Source organism: Herpailurus yagouaroundi, unplaced genomic scaffold, assembly GCF_014898765.1.
Source record: "Herpailurus yagouaroundi ecotype Mexico unplaced genomic scaffold, PumYag 160, whole genome shotgun sequence".
Classification (NCBI taxonomy): domain Eukaryota; kingdom Metazoa; phylum Chordata; class Mammalia; order Carnivora; family Felidae; genus Herpailurus; species Herpailurus yagouaroundi.
In genome coordinates, this window is record NW_024412401.1 from 9,789,324 (window position 1) to 9,809,670 (window position 20,347).

Below are 20,347 nucleotides of genomic sequence, written 5' to 3' on the forward strand. Positions count from 1 at the left end.
TCTCTTTTCTATTTTGTTTAAGTCCCCCCCCCCCACAATTTTTTGAGGCCCACCTACTTTTTCTTATTGGCTTGTTTATATATATATATATATATATATATATATATATACACACACACACACACACACACACGTTGTACTGTTGCCTATCATGGCCTTTCTTGCCTCTCAAATTATAGAAATGTGGAATATGCCAGTCCTGGGTAAATTAGCTTTGTTTGGCCACATGTCCAGTACTTTTATCATAAATAACTTTGGTATTTTTTTTTTTTAACAGTGTGTGTTGAAAATTCCTGTTCCCAATTTACTCTCTTGGGTTCAAGGCTTAGGTGTTATGTCTCTTTTTCCACTGTATACAGAATTGGGCTCCAGAGGCTCCTTTTTAGACTTAAGATGTTAATTCACACAAAAATCATACTAAAGTGCTCATGCTCATAGAATAAATGTTGATTTGCCACAGGTTTAGTCTTTCTTTTTTCTTTCCTTTTTCAGTTGCTTTTCCTGATTTCTCGCAATCCCATACCCATCTGTTCTTTATTTCTGTGACCAAAAAAAAAATCCAAAATATGTATGTTCCTGGCACATGGCAGGCACAGTGTGTACACAAACAAATAGGACAAGGAATCTACCATGGAAAATGGGTGAACATATGGTTTGAAATATCAAGAAATAAGAGCTGACTCTTTGCTATTTTTGTCCAATACGTATTTCGTGTTGGGTTCGACTCTTTGAACCATCTATTACTTTGGGAGAAATTTGTTACGGATTTAGATTTTCTGCCTTGGAAGCCATAAGCTCCTGTGACAGACGTGTTGAATTTTGTATAAAGCTCGAGTAAGACACAGTATCTGTACTGAGGCTTACTGCTGTGCATTTGAGAAAATTGGTTTTTCAGTAAAGAAGCAACCTCCTGTCACCCTGACCCCAGGCAATGGGTTTTCAGATGTATTTAGGAAATCTGGTAATCCTTGCTGCCTCTTATCTCTGAGAGTGACTGAATTGAGTGGAATGAATATTTATTGAGAGCCCACAAAGAGGAGCCTCCCAGCCTCTGCATTAAGTATGACACAGAGGTCGGCAGTAACAGGGCAAGGGCAGGGGCGGGCGGGCGTGGGGGGGGGGGGGCAGCCATCAGAAGAGGCAGGAGTAAACTCTCAGAGGCAAAGAATTCAGGAGTCTGTGGGGTCTATTCCAGGGTATAGTGGGAAAGCAAGTTGGTGGACTATTTCTGAAAGGGCTTGGAATACTTGGCTGGAAGTGGCAAGTTACATATGACCAACACAATTAGGCCTTGGCTTTCCACCCAGCAATGAGTCAGTGTCAGGTGAGGCTCTGACGTACTGAGGACGCTGTGCCAGCAAACACGTGCAACGCTGAAGCCCAGTCTCCATCTGATCTTTGGGTCCCGTGTGACTGGGAGGGAGGAGCCTGAACTGTGATGCTCCCTGAAGTCTTCAAGCAGAGTTCTGTTCAGCAGGTTTTTTCCTAGGAGGTGTGAGGAGCTGTGAGGGTCCATACCTGTCCAGGCCCCCATCCCGCATCACAAAACGTTCTTTCTCATGTTTTTATGGTGCTTCAAGAGACAAATGGAGTACAAAGGTCATGCAGATATTTTTTTTTTCTCTCTCACTTTTGGAAATGACGTCTATGAGGGTAGGAAGTATGGTTTCTCAGGTCCTTTGACCTCTTGGTTTCAATTCAGGATTGAAATCACTTGCAGAATTTTAAGACAATTCAAAGACAAAGTATAGTCTATTGCTTAGAAAACAAATGATGAGTTTAGGAGAAATTCTTTATTGATTCCACGGTCCCATTTTAAACCTTTTGTTACGGTGCTAGCAGTTATAGGCATATAGCTCTCGGAGGTCATCAATGGCTGTGCCTGGGTCAGTGATTTTCAAATCAGGGACTAATTGGGTGGGAGTAGGGATAAAGTGGTGTCAACGAGAGTATACTAATTGTGTCAATTTAGACACAATAAAGCCTAAAATCCTAAAATAATTTAGGACACCATAAATCCTTTAATTCATGTCTTGCCCATTCTTTTAACAGATACATCTTAACCGTCTATTATGGGTACGAATTATTGTCAAGAGATGGAGAAGTATATAGTCTTGTGTGCCTCTTTGTCACGTGTCAATACTGGTAAGTTTCAAATTCTTTCTTTCTCTGAGATTGAAAGGTTTTCTCCTGTTTCTCTTCTACACATCTCCTTAAAATGAGAGTCTCTGTGTCCTTTGAGTATGTAATAAGCAAAGGAAAGTATATTTCTGACGCTTAACTATTGCAGAACAGTTTTGAACAAACTACTCAGGTAAAGTACCATAACAAATCATGCATATAAATAGAACAAAGTCTATTTATGAAACATGTCTCACACTTGTTTCCGTGTAGTATGTGTAACAAGGCAGAAGCTGTCCCCATTTTATAGATGGCGACTCAGAGATCGAGTAGCTTGTCTATAGCTTGTTAAATGGCAAAGCCTAGACTGGAAAGGGGAGTCTGGTGTTTTTCCCATTGCCTTATACTTCCTCCACAAATGTCAAGGGCAACTGGATACCGGCATTCTTTTCAAAGTCCGATCAAAATGACTCTTGAACAATTGTGGCTGTTGTTTGAAATATTAAGTTGTTTTTTGGTATCCTTTCTCGATAAGAGAAGGGAAATATGACACCTAAACGTGGTTAAAGAAGACACATACCTTAATCTGAAAAGACATCGGTACGTATTCCGATGACCTTGTAAATTGCATTAAATAAATTTTTGAGTGGTTTATTTTATTTTTTTTAGGTTTGGGTTGCTTTTATGGATATAGCTTTTTCAAGCCTGCCATTGTGGACGTGTATTTTACTCTAAAATCTGTTTTTAGAAGAACTAGAACTTTTCCATATCGGTGTAGTAGTATTTATTGATTAGTCAGTACACGCCAGGCACTATTACATGTTACATTCTTAGGCTGTCCTAACAACCCTGTGAGAAAAATACTATTATTATTTTAATATTGATATAATAATTTTAATAGTTTAATATTATTTAATAATAATACCCTTCTTATTTTAATTATATTTTAATAAACTTTACTATTGCTTTAATATTTAAATATTATTTTAACATTTAATAGATGAGAAGATCGGGGCACAGAAAAATTAAGTGACTTGCCCAAGGTTATACAGCTCGCAAGAATGAAAACTGGGGCTTGAATTTGGGCTGACCGGATTCAGAGCCCGTTTTTACCCACAGCATTTATAGGGCTTTTCCTTGGCATTGCTGTGAGGAGTGAGTGGCTGTTCATAGGGCACTTCGTAGCTTTGGTCTTCAGATTCTTTATTTGTGAAAAGAGATGGCACTAGATAATTTATTTATTGGGCTACTTAGCAGTAGTCCTTATTTAGGGATGTTCCCTATTTAATCCCCACTGTATGGACCTAGAATTCTAACCTTAAATATGGACAGTATTACCATTCTCTTCATTTTACATATGGGGAAATTAGGACTTAGGCCAAGTACCTGCAAAATGTGGCCTAGGTGGCGAAAGAACTGATTCAAACTCAAGATTCTAATCAATATACATAACTGCCTTTCCCTTTTAAGGACTTGGGTGCCTTAAAATTCCATACCTTGAATCCTGGCTTTTTATTTCAAAGACATAATAATAATATGTTTGTTTCATAAAGCCACGAATTTATAGCTCTTCCAAGAAGTGACCTTAGTCTACAAATGGCTGCCAATGTTTGAGAACCATTGACATAGATAATAGCAGTCTTAACAATGAAACATTGTGCTATTAATATTATATTATTATTTTTTTGAGGAGTCACATGCATAGCAAACAGGATGTAACCGGACATGTTAGGCAAGCTGTTGCTAACTCAGAAGACTAAAGGGGATTAAATTCTCACTATTACTCACAGTTAGTCCCCAAATATCTGTGTATGTTCAGTTTCTACAGTTTGGCAGGAAGTTTTAGAGAACCAAACAGCATGCCCTTCCGCCCCTGGCATATTCATAAGCTATTTTGGGGTGAGTCATCGGAATTCTGTGGTTTGTATATCCTGAAGGGAGAGAAGAGACCCTGTATGGTTAGCATTTATTTGAAACAGTTAGTTGGGGAAAAAAATTCTTTGATAAGAGGTCAACATTAGGTAAGCGATGCCTCCGGAAGGATCTCTCCGTTGTTGTAAAGATTCAGCTCATATTTACGTCTCTGGGAATATCACACAAACTTAAATATTCACACTGTGCGTATTTGCAGCTAGTGCACACAGCAGCCTGGGTCTGGAGTTTAGTTAGGGGTAATTAACGGAGAATTCACAACTTGAATTGTAAACTCAGGCTAAATGCCTCTTCTTCTGTCCTTAGAATTCCTGCTCCCTGACGTCAAAGTGATGCTCAGAGTTGGATAGTGTTGTAGGTACGTGAAAACAGAGAGGCCAAGCCAAACCTCTAAGGTCTGTCTGATATGACCAATATTATAATTGTGGATCATGATTTTTTTTAAAACCACGTGAATTTTGTGAATCGCCTAATTTAATCATGGCATCTAACTGCTGGTGGATTCTGTAAATATTTTTGTGTATCCACCATGCAAAATATTCTTTTAAAAAATTGTGGATTATGATTAAGTCACTTAAAGCAGTAAAAAATAAGTGGGTAAGAGTTAATCTTTCTCCTTGTAGCTACAAAGGAGCCTGAGGGGGAATTACAGTCTTTAAAAACTATTTTTCTTGTCTCATCAGGAAAAGAAACTGATCATTATTGGAAGAAGGAAGAAAATACAGGTTAGTTGGGTACTCATGGTCGGACTCCCAAAAGTCTCATAGCGGCGCCTGGCTGGTTCAGTTCGAAGAGCATGAGACTCTTAATCTTGGGTTGTGAGTTCAAGCCCCATGTTGGGCATGAGGTCTGCTGAAAAAAAAAAAAAATCTCATAAAGACTGTTTAGACCTGAGGAGAGTGTTACTTCCAGAATTGAAGTAAGCCTATGGCCTACAGCGCCAGTAGTCCCTATGACAGGGTTACCAAGGAAAGGAAGCGGTGACATTCGATGCTTGTGTTCAGTTATCCGTGTGATTATGACCACCAGATTGGTGACTGTAGACGTGGTGGACAACTTGGAATAGCCCTCAGATTGGGCAAGTTAAAATATTGCCCTGTTTTCTGAAGAATAGAGAGACTACTGTTTGGTCCTTAAAATGGTTTTAGATGGAAATATAAATAGAGGATTACATAGCACTGAAATACATAATGAGTAAAAGCTCTCTTTAGTTTTCTCTCAGTTTTCTGATTATGTCAAGTAGGAAGTTTTAGTTCCACATTAGTAAGATTTAAGTTCTCCTCGGAGCAGGCGACCGCCTCTCTTTCCCTAGGCTTGAATAATTACTTATTCATAACCCTTCTTTGCACGTCTTATTTATTGTAAGTGAAACAGATTTTCACTCATTTATTATTCACTTATTTATTGTAAGTTACGTCTTATTTATTGTAAGTGAAACAGATTTTCTATTTACATGGAGTAGACATTTTTAAAAAATGTATCCATATAAAAAGTGAGGTGATTGGAAAAAACATTAACTAAAGAATGATGCAAGTGGTTAGCTGAATAGGCAATGGGGGCTCATCGGAAGAGGTACCCAGCACATGAAACTTTTTAACTTTGGTAATTAAGAGGCAGATGGTTTTACAAATGAAAACAGAAACCTTAGTTGGCTTAGGTCCTCACTGCTTGTCCTTCTCAGAGAATAGTCCACAGACCAGCGATGGTCGGTGAACTTTTGTCCACCTGGAAGGAAAGAAGTCCCGAAACTGCAAGTAATGACTTAGAAACTTTTATAGCTTATCGCCATTGTGTTGGCATTCAATCACACGAAATATTTTTCTGGTAACTTATTTTTATTGTATAGTATTTTACTTAAGCCCTAGTCTGGAATTGAGCAGAAAAGAAACATGACAGTTTGGGAAGCACTGATGTAGAGTGTGTGTTTAGAACAAAAACATGACTAAGGAAAGTGGCAGTTTGATACTAAACGGTTATGATAAAGGAATATGTGCTGGTTTAAAGTACATGGTCTACATGGAATCTAGAAGAATGAGAGTCAAGAGGCTAAGTCCATACGTAAGGAGCGGGACTGTCTCAATCCTTTCATAGCCCCAGGATCCAGCACAGTGTCTGGCATGTAGTAAGCACTCTATACATATTTTGGGATGGATGAATGAATGAATGAGTAAATGAGGTGTTTGGCAGGTGGATCTAATGCCATTACCAGAGAGTATGCTCTATTACAGTGCAGGAGGGGGCCATTATGCTTTCCCAGGCATCTCAAAACACTATTCAGCTCTCTTTGTTCTGATTATATAAAAAGCAAGTCACCTTCTAAGTATTAATTAGGTTATCAATGTACCCTGACTCTAAGAAGCCTTAATGTAAAATATTTCTTAATTTCAGGACATATACCACAACAGGAAGGGTAGGTTGGATTATGTTCAGTAATACCCCCAATGTCTCAGGGGCTTAGTCCAACAATTATTTCTTTCTTTCTCACACACATGCCCAACAAAGGTTGACACAGGGCCTTGCTTGCTCCTTGTAGTCCTTTCTGTGCATCCATAATAACCATAGCAGGCAAATAACATCCTGCTTCTTCGAGCTTCAGCCTGGAAATGACACATTTCACTTCTATTTATATTTTCTTGGCTAAACTAAAGAGCATGTCTAATATCAATGGTGGTGGGAGGGAAGATAATCCTACCATGTATCAGGAAAGTGAAAAGCAGGAAACATTTTGTGGCGAGTGTTGCCATATGCACTCAGCTATTGTGAATGATATCCACAAGGGTTATTCCCTCTTTGGTTGATCTTCCGTGACTGCACCATCAGCACTGAGTTTCTGCCCCTTCAGATCTCTGGACTGAATCTTGAATGTGGTGACCCGGAGAATGCAGGGCTGTTTGTAACCTTTTGCTTCGGCCATCAGCTCACCTACGTTAGTTACTCTGTTCTGTTTTTTCTGTAATGTTAATAGTGACCTCTGCCACAGAATACCAACTCCTTGGGTTCAAATTCTTTCTCCACTGACCAAACTTTTCTGTTGAATATGTCTTTCCATAAGAAGGCAGGCGATTGGCCTTAGACCTTGGTCAGGGAGTATTCTTCCAGTGAAATTTTAAAATGACTGTAAATATCAACATAAATATTCTTCTGTGGGATTGTTAGGCTGAGTCAGCTTCCAGGAGGCTGATCATCCCAAGAAAATCAAGCGTATCAAGTTTCTAGATCTACAAACAAGAATGATGGTAGGTCCTAGGTCCCTAGTGATCTGCAGATTCTTTCTTTCTCTTTCTCTTTCTTTTCATTTCTTTTTCCTTTTCTTTTCTTTTCTTTCTTCTTTCTTTCTTTCTTTCTTTCTTTCTTTCTTTCTTTCTTTCTTTCTTTCTTTCTTTCTTTCCCTTCCCTTCCTTTCCCTTCCCTTTTTTCCTTCCTTCCTTCCTTCCTTCCTTCCTTCCTTCCTTCCTTCCTTCCATCTGTTTACCTAGCTATCTACTCTATCTGTATCTAGATTGGGCTAGAAAGGATATTTCTCAGATGCATGAAAACTTTTACTGTCTAAGGGAATAGAAAACATCTTCTTCCCTTAAAATATATTTACATAATTTACTTGCAAATTTACCAGGAAAGAAAGGATCTGCTTTTAAAAAGTGGCCTTTTTGCAGCTATTGCTAGCATTATTTGGACTTCTGAAATTAGTGGAACCCGAATCAGGAATGGTGAAATTTGACAGCATGCTTGAAAAGCCCATGGTTTTCAGAATTGTAAATAAAAATATCAATATCTGCCTCTGTCTACAGACGGATGACAGAGGGAGGTAGAGGTCTGAGACTTCTAAATGTGATCAGAAGAAACAGTCAAATATTACTGAGCTTCTTTCTCCAAAGCTGTTTTGACCAGACCTTCCCCTCAGCTGCCTGTACTGAATGCATGAATAGAATCGCTTCCAGATCTTTACAACATTGTGCTGGTGAATACAAACTAATTACCCAGTTGAATGGTAAGGAAGGAGGGATCTTTTATTACTCCTCAGTCAGCTGTTGCACATCTAGACATGTAGCTAATAATTTATTAGCCTCTAATTTTGGAGACTGGCTCTAGATGATAAGCCTCATAAAAAGCTAACAAGGAGATGCTCTTGATAAGGTGGTAAATCATTAAATAGAGAAATGACCAGTTGATTTATGATTTACTGGAATACTTTAGACTGTGAAAGATAAACCTCCATTTCTGTTTTGCAAGTGATATCCCTGCTATCCTTAAAAAAATTAAGCTTGGATTACAGAATGCAAAAAAAAAAAGGCACATTTCCAGCCAATTTCAGACATCTTCAGCTAGAACAAATGCTCATTACTCGGTCCTATTTCCTCTCCTGAGCACATAGGTAGTTGGTTCAGAAATATTTATGCCAGTGTTTCCTTGGGAACTGATAAAAATTGTAGAATTTATGAAGATAAGTACACAGGGACAATGTGGAGATTTAACTGAATGTAACATTTTCATGCCGTTTCACTCACTATGATATATGATTCACCTTCTGAAACAATAGCATTTTTATGTGTGTAGTTGTATCCAGGTGAAAATAGATTGTTCCTAATGTTTTCCTTTATTTTATAATTAATATTTTTTTCTTTTTAAAAACAGATTTCATGAAAATAGTTGCTTCAACCTGTTATGGTCATTACAAAAATTACACGCATTGTACAATGGAATATTATTTGGCCCTTACAAAGAAAGGAATCCTGCCATTTGTGACAAATGGGTAAATCTGGAGAACATTATGCTAAATGCGGAAACATAAATACTGTATGATCTCACTTATCTGTAGAATCTAAAATAGTTGAACTCATAGAAACACTGAGCAGAACGGTGATTGCCAGGTAATTGGGGGCAGAGGGGATAGAGGAAATGGGAGACAGTTTGGTTAAATGTTACAAAGTTTCAGGTATGCACGATGAATAAGTTCTGGAGATCTAAGGTACAGCACATTGACTATAGTTAACAATACTTCATTTTGTACTTTTATACCTATAATTTGCTAGGAGGGTAGATGATAAGTGTTCATCACAAATTAAAAAGAAGGTACCAAATTAATTTGTTTAATTTAAACAAATTAAAAGTAATATGTTAATTACTTGATTGTGGTGATCATTTCACAATGTATATGTATATTAAAACATCAAGTTGTGCACCTTACATATATACAATTTTGACTTGTCAATTACGTCTCCGTAAAACTGAAGGGGAAAAAAATAATCTAACTAATCTTCCTGCAAGCTGACTTTTTAAAGAACTCAGCTAGGGACATCTCGCAATATAACAACATCTAGGGGACTTTTTAAAATAAACATTTTTTAAATTTAAATTTTAGGTAGCCATCATAGAGTGCAATATTGGTTTCAGGAGTAGAATTCAGTGATTGGTCACCTACATCAACACCCAGTGCTCATCACAACAAGTGTTTCCTTAATACCTTAATACCCTCCTTAATACCCATCACCCATCTAGCCCATCTCCCACCCATCTCCCTCTATCAACCCTTAGCTTGTTTTCTATTGTTAAGAGTCTCTTGTGGTTTATTTCCCTCTCTCCTCTTCTCCCACCACATTTCCATATGTTCATCTGTTTTGTTTCTTAAGTTCTGCATATGAGTGAAATCATGTGGTATTTGTCTTTCTCTGTTCGACTTATCTTATTTAGCATAATACCTTCTAGCGCCATCTACCTTGTTGCAAATGGCAAGATTTTATTCTTTTTGATGACTGAGTAATATTCCTATATATATATATATATATATATATATATATATACATACACACACACACACACACACACACACACCCCACATCTTCTTTATCCATTCATCAGTCGATATACATTTGGGCTCTCTTTATAGTTTGGCTATTGTTGATAGTTTTTTGAGGAATCTCCATACTGTTCTCTAGAGGGGCTACACCAATGTGGATTCCCACCAACAGTGCAAGAGGGTTCCTCTTTCTCCACATCCTTGCCAACCCCTTTTGTTTCTTGTGTTGTTAATTTTAGCCATTCTGACAGGTGTGAGAGGACAATTTTTTAAAATTACCTCAGAAAAATGCAGGCAGCAACAAGAATGTAATAAATAGTTACATGCAATATTTTTTAACTTTTATGACTCAAATCCATTCAGATATTTATTTGACAATTACTGATGAGGTCCCTGCTAAATTCTAGAATGTAAAGTTATTAAACACACATAGCTTTTGTCTTTATCAGAGTTGCAGTCTAGTATTAACTTTATTCTAATTTTCATTATGATTTTTCTTAATCTTTTGATTATTTAATAAATTATGTTTATGACTTTTCCCAAATCTATTTTCTTGTAATATTTGTTTTCACTTATTCCAAATATAATTGCATTGAACAAATAGAATATGGTTTGAAGTATACTGACTGAAATTTACTGAAAATCTTTTTATGGTATGATATGTGGTCAGCTTTCATCAATGTTCCACGTATGCTTGAAAAGAATATGTTCTCTGATCATAATGTGTGCAGGGTTTAATTTGTCCCCATTACATAAATTATTAGTTGTGTTTGTTCAAATATTCTTTATTCCCATGATTATAATAGTTTGCTTTATCTATTAATTGTGTAGAAGGTGTGTTAAAATTCCCCCCATTTATGGTGCATTTGTCAACTTCCCCTTGCAACTTCGTTAATTTTTTGGCTTTGTATGTTAGGAGGCCATGTTAGTAGCTACATACGGGTTTATAATTTTTATATCATTCTGACTAATTGAACTAGTCAAACTCTAGGTGACTGCAGCATTGGCTGACAGCAAGACTCAAACCTCCTGTGAGACCCTGAACTCCTGTGAGATGCTGAACTACTCAGGTGAGCAGCTCTCAGATTCCTGACACGAAAACTGAAACTTCCCTCTGAAACCATGAGAAACAACTGCTTGTTGTTTTTGCTATTTTATTTTTTAAAGTTTATTTATTTATTTTGAGAAAGAGACAGCTTGAGTTGGGAGGCAGAGAGGGAGAGAGAGAGAGAATCCCAACCAGGTTCTGTGCTGCAAACGCAGAGCCCAATGTGGGGCTTGAACTCACAAAACTGTGAGATCATGACCTGAGCTGAAACCAAGAGTTGGTTGGTTAACCAACTGAGCCACCCAGGCACCGCTGTTTGTTGTTTTTAAGCAGCTGAATTTTAGGGTAATTTGTTACATGGTTATTGATAACTAACACAATCCAATTTTCTCTATTTTCTCTTTCTGGAACTCTAATTGGACAACTGTTAGCCTTTTTTTCATTCTATCCTCCACATCTCTTAACATATATTTTCCAACTTTTTGTCTCTCGGTGAAGTATTAAGCATAATTTACTGAAATCCAGCTTCTAGTTTGCCAGTTCTTTCTTTGGCTTATTCTCATCTGCTATTTAAATAATCTAGTGAGTTTTTAATTGTGGCAATTAGATTTTCACTCTTGGAAATTATGTTTATTTCCTCTTTCTCACATATTTTTGCTCCTTTTTGCAAACATCTTATTCCTCATATTTGGCCAATCATACTTGTTTCAGAATACTGAGGATACTTGGATGAAGATGCCAAAAGTTCCAGAAAAGATCTCGTGTTTCATTTTGACAAGATCCTGAAGTGTTACCAACCTAGAGGCACATTTAATTAAATATATTTGCTTTCATGTTCCAGAGCTCCCCAGAGGTACAAATGAAACCTCCCACCCTGGCTTTCCTGATGGGAAACATAGAATTTCAAAATTCATCAGGGAGATATTTTCTTCACTGAGCAAAGGACTGACACAGGCAGGTTATAAGTGACATTTGCTCACCTTCTAGTGCATGCTGATGAAGCACCACGAGGGCTGTTTCCACCGCCTCTGTATCTTCAAGAAGACTGGGTCGATCCTGTTCATCAGGGCAATTCCTGGAGCTGGTTTCTGCAGGTACTCTAGAAGAAATGCCCACTGGGTTTGCTTTTTCTTTCTTTCTTTCTCTTTCTTTCTTTCTTTCTTTCTTTCTTTCTTTCTTTCTTTCTTTCTTTCTTTCTTTCTTTCTTTTTTATAGGGCATGCAAGGAATAGCTCTGACTCTTATCAAGAATGACCAAGGACTCTGGCTGAACTGCCTGAGCACATGAAATCCACCATTCTTAAAACATACGCAGATAGTGGCTCATCACAATTTTGTATTTCATTTCGCATATATCATTGGAACATAAGTTCAAAAATGACTATTATTGGTATCAGTTTTATTTTCAAGACCTACAGGCTTCAAGAACTTTAGAGAGTAGTCTGTTGGCTGAAAGAAAATGTCTGTTTATAAAGTGGCTTTTGTTTAATGATTCTTAAGCTTTATAAGGCAGACCCAGAGGTACTTACCAAGACCTTACTGTAGTAAACTAGTGCTTCTTAAACTATTTATGGTGAAGGATATTTTTCTTAACCAATTCTTTTTTGCATTCCTCCATTTTAAGTTTCTGACTTCATTTTCTTCTCTCTCTTGGTTTGTAACTTAAAGGGGACAGAGTTTATCAGGTATTGACTTAATTTATTGTTTCTCTTGTTTTTCCCCTTCCCAAGTATAGGCATCAAGAGCAATAAATCTCCTCTAAGTACTACATTGGCAGCATCCCTGTAGACTCTCATAATTTTTTCTGTTGCATCTTAAATGTCTCCCCAACCAAAAAGTTTATTTAAGAAGAATTTACTCTCCTAAATGCAATAAGAAAAAGAGCTGAAAAAGAGGTACAGCTAGAGGAAGGAAATGGCATACGATAAAATGATCAGTTGTTGATATTATGATATTACACCCAAGATAATCAAATGAAAATCAGTCAACACTTAAAGTGAAGAGATGTAAAATAAATATTACCAAAATGATTCCTTTCTTCCTTTATACTAAGAATTAGAAAACAAAACAGTAGGCAGACCCCATACACGATAACAACTATAAAAATAAATCATCCTAAAATTAGTTTACCAATAAATATGCAGAAAGTATATGAAAACTACAAAATTTACTACGAGTTATAAAAAGACAATGGGGCACCTGGGTGGCTTAGTTGGTTAAGCTTCCTACTTCAGCTCGGGTCATGATCTCACAGCTTGTGAGTTTGAGCCCCACGTTGGGCTCTGTGCTGACAGCTCAGAGCCTGGAGCTTGCTTTGGATTCTGTGTGGAGACACAGACACTCTCTCTGCCCCTTCCCTGCTTGTGCTCTGTTTCTCTCTGTCAAAAATAAATAAACATAAAAAAATAAAAATAAAAAGACAAGAAAATAAGTAGACATATCATGCTCATGCGTGAAAAGACTCAATGTGGTAAAGATGTGTATCTTTTCCTGTTAGTTTATATGCTTAGTGTAATGTCAGTCAGAATCTCAATGGAACAGTTGGGAAAATATGCCCAAATGATTCTGAAACTCATCTGGGGGAATAAATGGCAATAATTTGTCCTACTTCTCTTCCTGGTGGGGGTGGAGGTCTGGGCTGGGTGAGGAGTGGAGATGGGAGGAAGGTGAGGTGGTGGTCTAGGTGTAGAGGACCAGCCATCACCGGGGTTGTCATGAGGCCCACTTGAAAAATGGACAAGGGCAACTCCTGGACAAGATTTTGGGCACTTCCCACTGAGAAATGAGTGCATTTTGGTCATTCAACAAATATTCCTTGAACATCAGGCATGATTCTAGGAACCAGGGATGGAGCAGTGGGCAAAACAAAGTCACGCCCTTGGGAAAACTTAGGTTTTATTTGGACAAGGGTGACAGTCGACTTGGGTTTCGCTGGATGATTCTTCAGCCTTATGAGGGAGACCTGGAAACACCTACCAAGATCCTAATGGACTAAATTAAAGATTCTTGAACTGTTTGTCTTGAAGAACCGGTTGTTTTTATTTCCAATCCATGGCAGACATACTTTTGGACATATAGAATCTTTTGCTTGGATGATATGGGACTACTAAAGGTTTCTACACACTCTCAATTTTTGTCTTTATCTCACGCAGAGGCCCTTGGGCAACACTGAGTAGCACTGAAATAAAAGACCTCAGAAAATGTCTTGTGGATAGGCTTTCCTAAAGACAAGCCAGTTTCTAATGCAACTTGGCTATGGCAGTCCATTTTCCTTCATTCCATTGGCGTTTCCCAGTCGTTCCCCTTCATTCACACAAGAGTACTCAGATTTATAAAAGTTACAGTCCCTCTACCCTTCAAACCTGGTCACCCTGGCAGGGGCATGAAAGATGCCAAAGGTGGAAAGTCAGCCTGGGAAACGAATGGGAGTCCAGGCTCTGAACTGGATGGTCTCGGGTTCAAATTTTGGACATTTGCCTGCTAGCTCTGCACCCATGGATATTTTGAATGAGTTACAGAGTCTACTGGGAGAGAATATGGATAATCTTCTAAATGAGAGAAAGGCAAAAACAGGGGATGGTCAAAACATATGTTTCTCTCCTTTGTATAATGAGAAATATTAGGTGTTTTCATTTCTGAAGGTCTGAAAATTAATAAATGGTCTAATTTCCCATCTTAAATTCTAATTCAGTTTTTCCTAATACCCAGGTCCCTCAGGCTCTCAGGCATGCTCAGGGCCTCAGGCAAATTACGTCAGAGGAAATTGCTGTTCACTTCAAGGAAAGTTTCAGATCTTTCTGAGAAACAGCTTTCCTGTTAAGGACACAATAATGATATATGGTGGTGATACCATTGCAATGTATAAATGTATCAAATTAACACACTGTGCACCTTAAACTAACATATGTCAATTATACCTCAATTAAAAAATTATATACACGTTTTAGGGTTGTTGAGAGTATTAGATTAATCAATGTTTGTAGAGCCCCTAACCCAGAGCCAGGAGTATTTGAAGCACTTGATAAACATTAGCTGTTATCTTAGAAACAAGAGTTGAAAAAGTAGTTACTGGTTTGCATGTATGATTTACTTTTACATCTAGAGTTTCTAAATTCAGGATTCCCCTATGCACTTCCCAAAAAGTATTTCCTTAATTCCTTTTCCCTTCTGATTCTCATACAAAAAGTAAAGGCGAACCGGTATAGGATTGTTTCTTTGGGGTTTAGTCAACATTTAAGTTTTGAATTAGCCTCTGTGGACCCCACTTTCTCTTTCCCTTATGGCTTGCACTTAGAATTTAGTTACAGGTCCTCTTAGGCTTTAAGGAGATAAAGAAGACATGTCCCTGAAAGGCAACCTGGGGCCACTGAGGTGCTTGACAGGAGGAATGCGTTGAGGAGCCAGAGAGCCAGCTTCTGTAAGCAAACAGGGTGCCCTTTCATAGGCGTCTCAGCTCTCTCTGGACCCAAACAAGGTCATTTCAGTTTTCCTCTCCAGGCAGAAGCAAGCCCAGTCTGTGGCCATTCATCACTTCGTTTGGAAATTGTTTTGGACTCTCAGATACAACTATGTCTGAAACCAAGATTAAGGCTTATGAATCTTTGGCGAATAAGATGGAAGCGAGTGCTGAAAATTCCCCGACCTGCCTTGAAAGGTTAACCTGGGGAGAGATTGTTTTCTGGGTTAGGTTGATCTTTCCAGGTGTTTTGTGGAAGCCTAGGGAGCCAGTCGGCGAGTGTGAGTCATCTGGCTGCGGTTAGATTAGAAATTCCTACAACATGATATAGGAGTCCAGCAGTTGAAGCAGGGAAAGTGAAGGGAAGCGGACCTCTAGGCTTTTGTCACTACCCCCATCCCTTGGTGGCCCATTTTCCTGCTTAAGTTTTGGGCAGGTGCATGCAGATAGAGGCACCTGTTTTCTAAATCTTTTCTTTCTCCTTTCCTTTTCTGGTCTCTTTCCCCCCACCCTCCCCTCCCTTTCCTGACTCTTTAAAGCCAGGGCAAGGACTTATTTCTGTTGAATGTGTCAAAGATCATAATCAGAAGATTGATTCTGTGTGTGCATAAAAATGGTTAAAAGCGGGAGAAAATGGAAGAGGAGAGACAAAAGAGGGGAGATGGGGAAAAAGACTGGAAAGGAGAAGGGGCCTGCGGGAAGGTGAAGAGGAAAGGGGACGCCGAGCCCGGAGAGCCCAAGGTGAGAAGTCTGTGTTTGTAGCTTTGCCGACTTGGGACACACTTTGCCAAATCATGCTTTTCTGTTTGCCCGTGCCATAACTAAAGAAAACAAGGCACTTGCACCTGCTGTTTCAGGAAAAGGCAATGGCTGCAATTCACCTCATTTAAATTTTAAGATGTTTAAATGTTAGAAACGTGCCAGAGCACCGTTCTCTATGTTTACATTTGCTCAGTAGGAAATTGCCAGGGCTCAGGGGTGCCCAGGGGTTCTGTCCCGTGCAGCGCCCTGCAGAGAGCCAGGCAGTTTGGGCGAGAACACTGTTTGCCCATTCCAGGCCTCCATGGCCTGTCTTCCCTAGGCAGGGTGATACAGACCCTAATTGAAAATGAAAAGGAGCAGCTTAAATGCCGCTTTCTTGACAGAACTCCCTTTCATTTACAGAGGTCGTTTGTTCCCGTTGAACTACTCAGTACCACCCTATCCCTAAGAGCCCAGGAGTCAAAGAACCTGGACCCATAAGTCAAGTTAGTTCTCAAAAGTGAATATAACACTGTAGGTTAACGCCACTGGAATTAAAAAAAAAAAAAAAACCCAAAGGGCCCAAGTACTTTGTCTCTCATTATTTTTACTCGGGGGACACCTAGCGGCGGTTTCCTGGCTGTGTTCTTCAAAGGCAAATTGAAAGAAACCAGGAAGGATGTAGTGCTGGTGGGGAGGGACCCAGTTGTCTCAAAGCTGGCACCCTGGCAGCCAGGAGTTGCCTTCAGCCTCAAGACAGATCTGCCATGGCCCTGGGTGACCGACGGGCCCTTGCCGAGTCTGCAGCCAAGTTCCCTCTCCCAACTTCCACGCTTGCCAACTGAAATTCCCCTTGACCTAATTGTCTCACAAGTGGTCCTTAATGAGTTCATTGTTTATTTGACGCCAATGACCTCTTTTTAAGGCTACAGAATGGCCACAATCTGGTCATTTCATCAACTAATAAACAGTTGTTGATGGTCTGCTAAGTTTAGGCAGGCATTTCGAGGGGGTTACAAAGACGAGATAAAGATCTGCATGAAAGGGTTTTTTTCTCCCCCTCTTAACCTCTGGTGGCAAAGTGTGCCTTCCCAGCTGTGTCTTTAGAGCCAATGACCTAATCTCTCTGATTTGTCTTTCCCTCATTTGTAAAATGGAGGTGAGTGTGCTTAGTTCCTAAGGTGGTTGTGAAGATTACGTAAAAAGTCGAGGCAGCTCACATAGTCCCTAGTATCTGGTTGATACTAAATAATTGTTAAGCCCCTCCCCTCTCTCTTTACCTAATCCCAGTTGATCCCTAGAAGTTAAACACGTCTCCCTGTGAGGGTTCTCACTTGAAATTCACATCAGGCTCGCCCCAGATTTGTCTTATAAGTCTGTTCTGTGCAATCAAGGTAAATCAACATGGAGTTAGATCTGTAGAGCCAGTTTTCCCATTAGGATACTAGCATCAAACCCGGATGTTTTAATAGTAAATTCCCAGGCAGTTGTGGTTCGGGATCCAGTCTTTGACAGGAAGGCTAATGATACCTATTTTTTTTTTTTTTTTTTTTTTTGCATACGGCTTAAGTTTAGACTAGATGGTTTCCATGACCTTCACTGCATTTACTATAAACTTCAAACATTTTAATATGACCTTCTGGGAGCCACATAGCTAGTCTCTACCCACTTCTCCAGCTTCATCTTGCACCACTCTTGGCCCCCGCTTATCGTGTTCCTACTCATTAATTTTTAAAACTCTTCCGTGAACCAACGGAGCTCTTCTTAAATTTTCCTTGTGAAATTAGAGCACGTGTGTTCTTCCTTTTGGACCCCTTGTTCTCCTACTTTTCATCTGGCTAACTCCCTCCTACTCACTCTTAGGGTTCCACACAATCTGGCTTTGCCAGAGAGTTCTTTCCTGACCCTAATTTCCATTTGCTCTTTTCCCTTATTCTCTCTCCTTATACTACTTCTCAACGCCTACCATAATTTCTAGCTATGTGTTTGTGTTTGTATTTGTTTATTGTCTATGTCCCCTAGAAATGTATGCTCGCTGGAAAGAAGAATATGCCTGTTTTGGTGGTTTGTTTGCTTCCTGTACCTAGCAAGGTGTCTGGTTCACGCAGGGTGCTCATTATTGAATGACCAAAACCAGTCCTGCTAATAAAAAAAGGTCCTGGATCATTTCCACACACTAACACACCCAACGTTTCCCTTGACCAAGCTTTTGTTTTGTTCAGCAGCCTTCTGGGGAATCCCCTTTGCCTCAGAGATTATTTCTGGCTGCTGAGAGTTTCAAATGAACAAAAATTGGCCCCCAAGAAGAATCTTTATCTTTCTATTATTCAGAAAATAATTTTTCCCTCCTTAAAACAGGGATTTCTTTTTTTTAATTTCTTTTTTTATTTTTATTTAAAAAAATTCTTTTTTCAACGTTTATTTATTTTTGGGACAGAGAGAGACAGAGCATGAACAGGGGAGGGGCAGAGAGAGAGGGAGACACAGAATCGGAAACAGGCTCCAGGCTCTGAGCCATCAGCCCAGAGCCTGACGCGGGGCTCGAACTCACGGACCGCGAGATCTTGACCTGGCTGAAGTCGGATGCTTAACCGACTGCACCACCCAGGCGCCCTAAAACAGGCATTTCAATTGATGTTTCTTATACATCATTTGTGCAGACTTACATTAGTTCAAATTCCATTGGGACAAATTTATATCACAAGAGAGCTTTGTGTAATGAAAACATCTTTCATTCCCTCAGTTTGTGGGTTGAGAACTAATCCCAAAATACAAGTCTGTTCTTTAGTCAGTAGCTAACACACAAATCCATAGTCCTTGCCCTGCATGTGACTAAGCCTTACCTACTAGTGAACTATTATGGGAGGTATTAAGGTATTTCTATAGTTGATATTCACCTTAAGACTTTCTCACATTATAGTTAAAATATGAATCATTTTGTCTTGCTTTGTCTTCCCAGAAAGCAGAGCTTGAAACAAAGACTTGTGTGTAAATCATTTATTTAGGAAGTAATTCCAAGAGTGAGAAAGCAGGAGAGTGAGACAGGGAAGGTGGGAAATCCCATATGAGGGTGTGTTACTGAAATTGTTACTATGATCAGTGGGGGCCTAGATTCCCCTGAGGCCTCTTGAAAACCTTGGAAGTTCAGATTAGGCAACCTCCAGGTCCAGTAGACCTTTTCAAGGCTTTTATCAGAATTTGTCTTCCAGGTTATCTGGCTATTTCATTCAACTCTCATTTCTGTGCTGTTTCTACTTTCTGGATTGCCTCTACCCTTTTTTTAAACTGGGTTAATTCCTGGCTACTATATCTTGTAAACTATTTTATTTTATTTTTATCTTATCTATTTCCTTTCCTTTCCATTCCTTTTCAATTCCTTTTTATTATATTATATTATATTATATTATATTATATTATATTATATTATTATATTTGAGAGAGTGTGAGTTGGGGCAGAGGGAGAGAGAGAGAGAGAGAGAGAGAGAGAGAATCCCAAGCAGCCTCCACACTCAGCACAGAGCTCCATCCCACAACCCTGGGATCCTGACCTGAGCTGTAATCAAGAGTCTGATGCGCAACTGACTGAACCACCCATGTGCCCTGATATCTTGTAAACTTCTAATTTCCACTTGTCCTTTAAGATTTAGCTTAGCGGTTCTCCAGATGACCTCTCTCCCTTCCCACCCCCATCTTCATTGCACTCCCAGATCTCCTTGTGCATGACTATTTTAACATTTACTACACTGTATTGTCAATGTAAGTTATTTCCCTCTCCCCCAACCATATTTCTCAAAGGAACATAGCCTGTTTTTCATTAGCATTCATTGCCTTAACACAATACATGTTCAATAAAATGAATGTGTTTTATTTTTTCAACTGGACAACAAACTCCTCAAGGTTAGATAGTAAGTCTTACTCGGCCCTGTACTTTAGTCTAGCATAATGTCTTTCATAGTACATGCTTTGAAAATATTTGTGTCATGCTGAGGGAAAACCCCTAAAATCTCCTTTGGTCTCTGTAAGAAAATGGGGCTATAAAAATATCTCTGACTCAAGTTGTTGAGCACCTACAGATTGCATTTCTATTTCAGAAACTCTGGCTATGAAAACATCAATGACTCAAGTGGCTTGGTGTCTGCAGACAGCATTTCTTTTGTAAATTTTAAACCCAAATAGTGACTCAGGCTGTTTCAATAGAAGTGAGAAATGAGAAACCATGTAGATAATGCACTAGATGAGTCAAATTAAATTTAGAA

At 39.0% G+C, this 20,347-nt stretch overlaps 1 long non-coding RNA gene across 4 annotated transcripts in view; it reads left to right on the plus strand.

The window, feature by feature from the left end:
- Positions 1-12,924, plus strand: part of LOC121034527 (uncharacterized) — a 132,444-nt gene extending 119,520 nt beyond the window's left edge. For 2 of the 4 annotated variants that reach the window (XR_005792487.1, XR_005792488.1), the window contains 5 exons: positions 2,053-2,145; positions 4,737-4,778; positions 10,828-10,917; positions 11,883-11,989; positions 12,625-12,924. This is a non-coding gene — a long non-coding RNA (uncharacterized LOC121034527). Of the gene's footprint in view, positions 1-2,052; positions 2,146-4,736; positions 4,779-8,685; positions 9,469-10,827; positions 10,918-11,882; positions 11,990-12,624 lie in introns of those variants that run through there. The other 2 variants (XR_005792490.1, XR_005792489.1) reach the window with 2 other exon arrangements.
- The last annotated feature ends 7,423 nt before the right edge of the window (positions 12,925-20,347 follow it).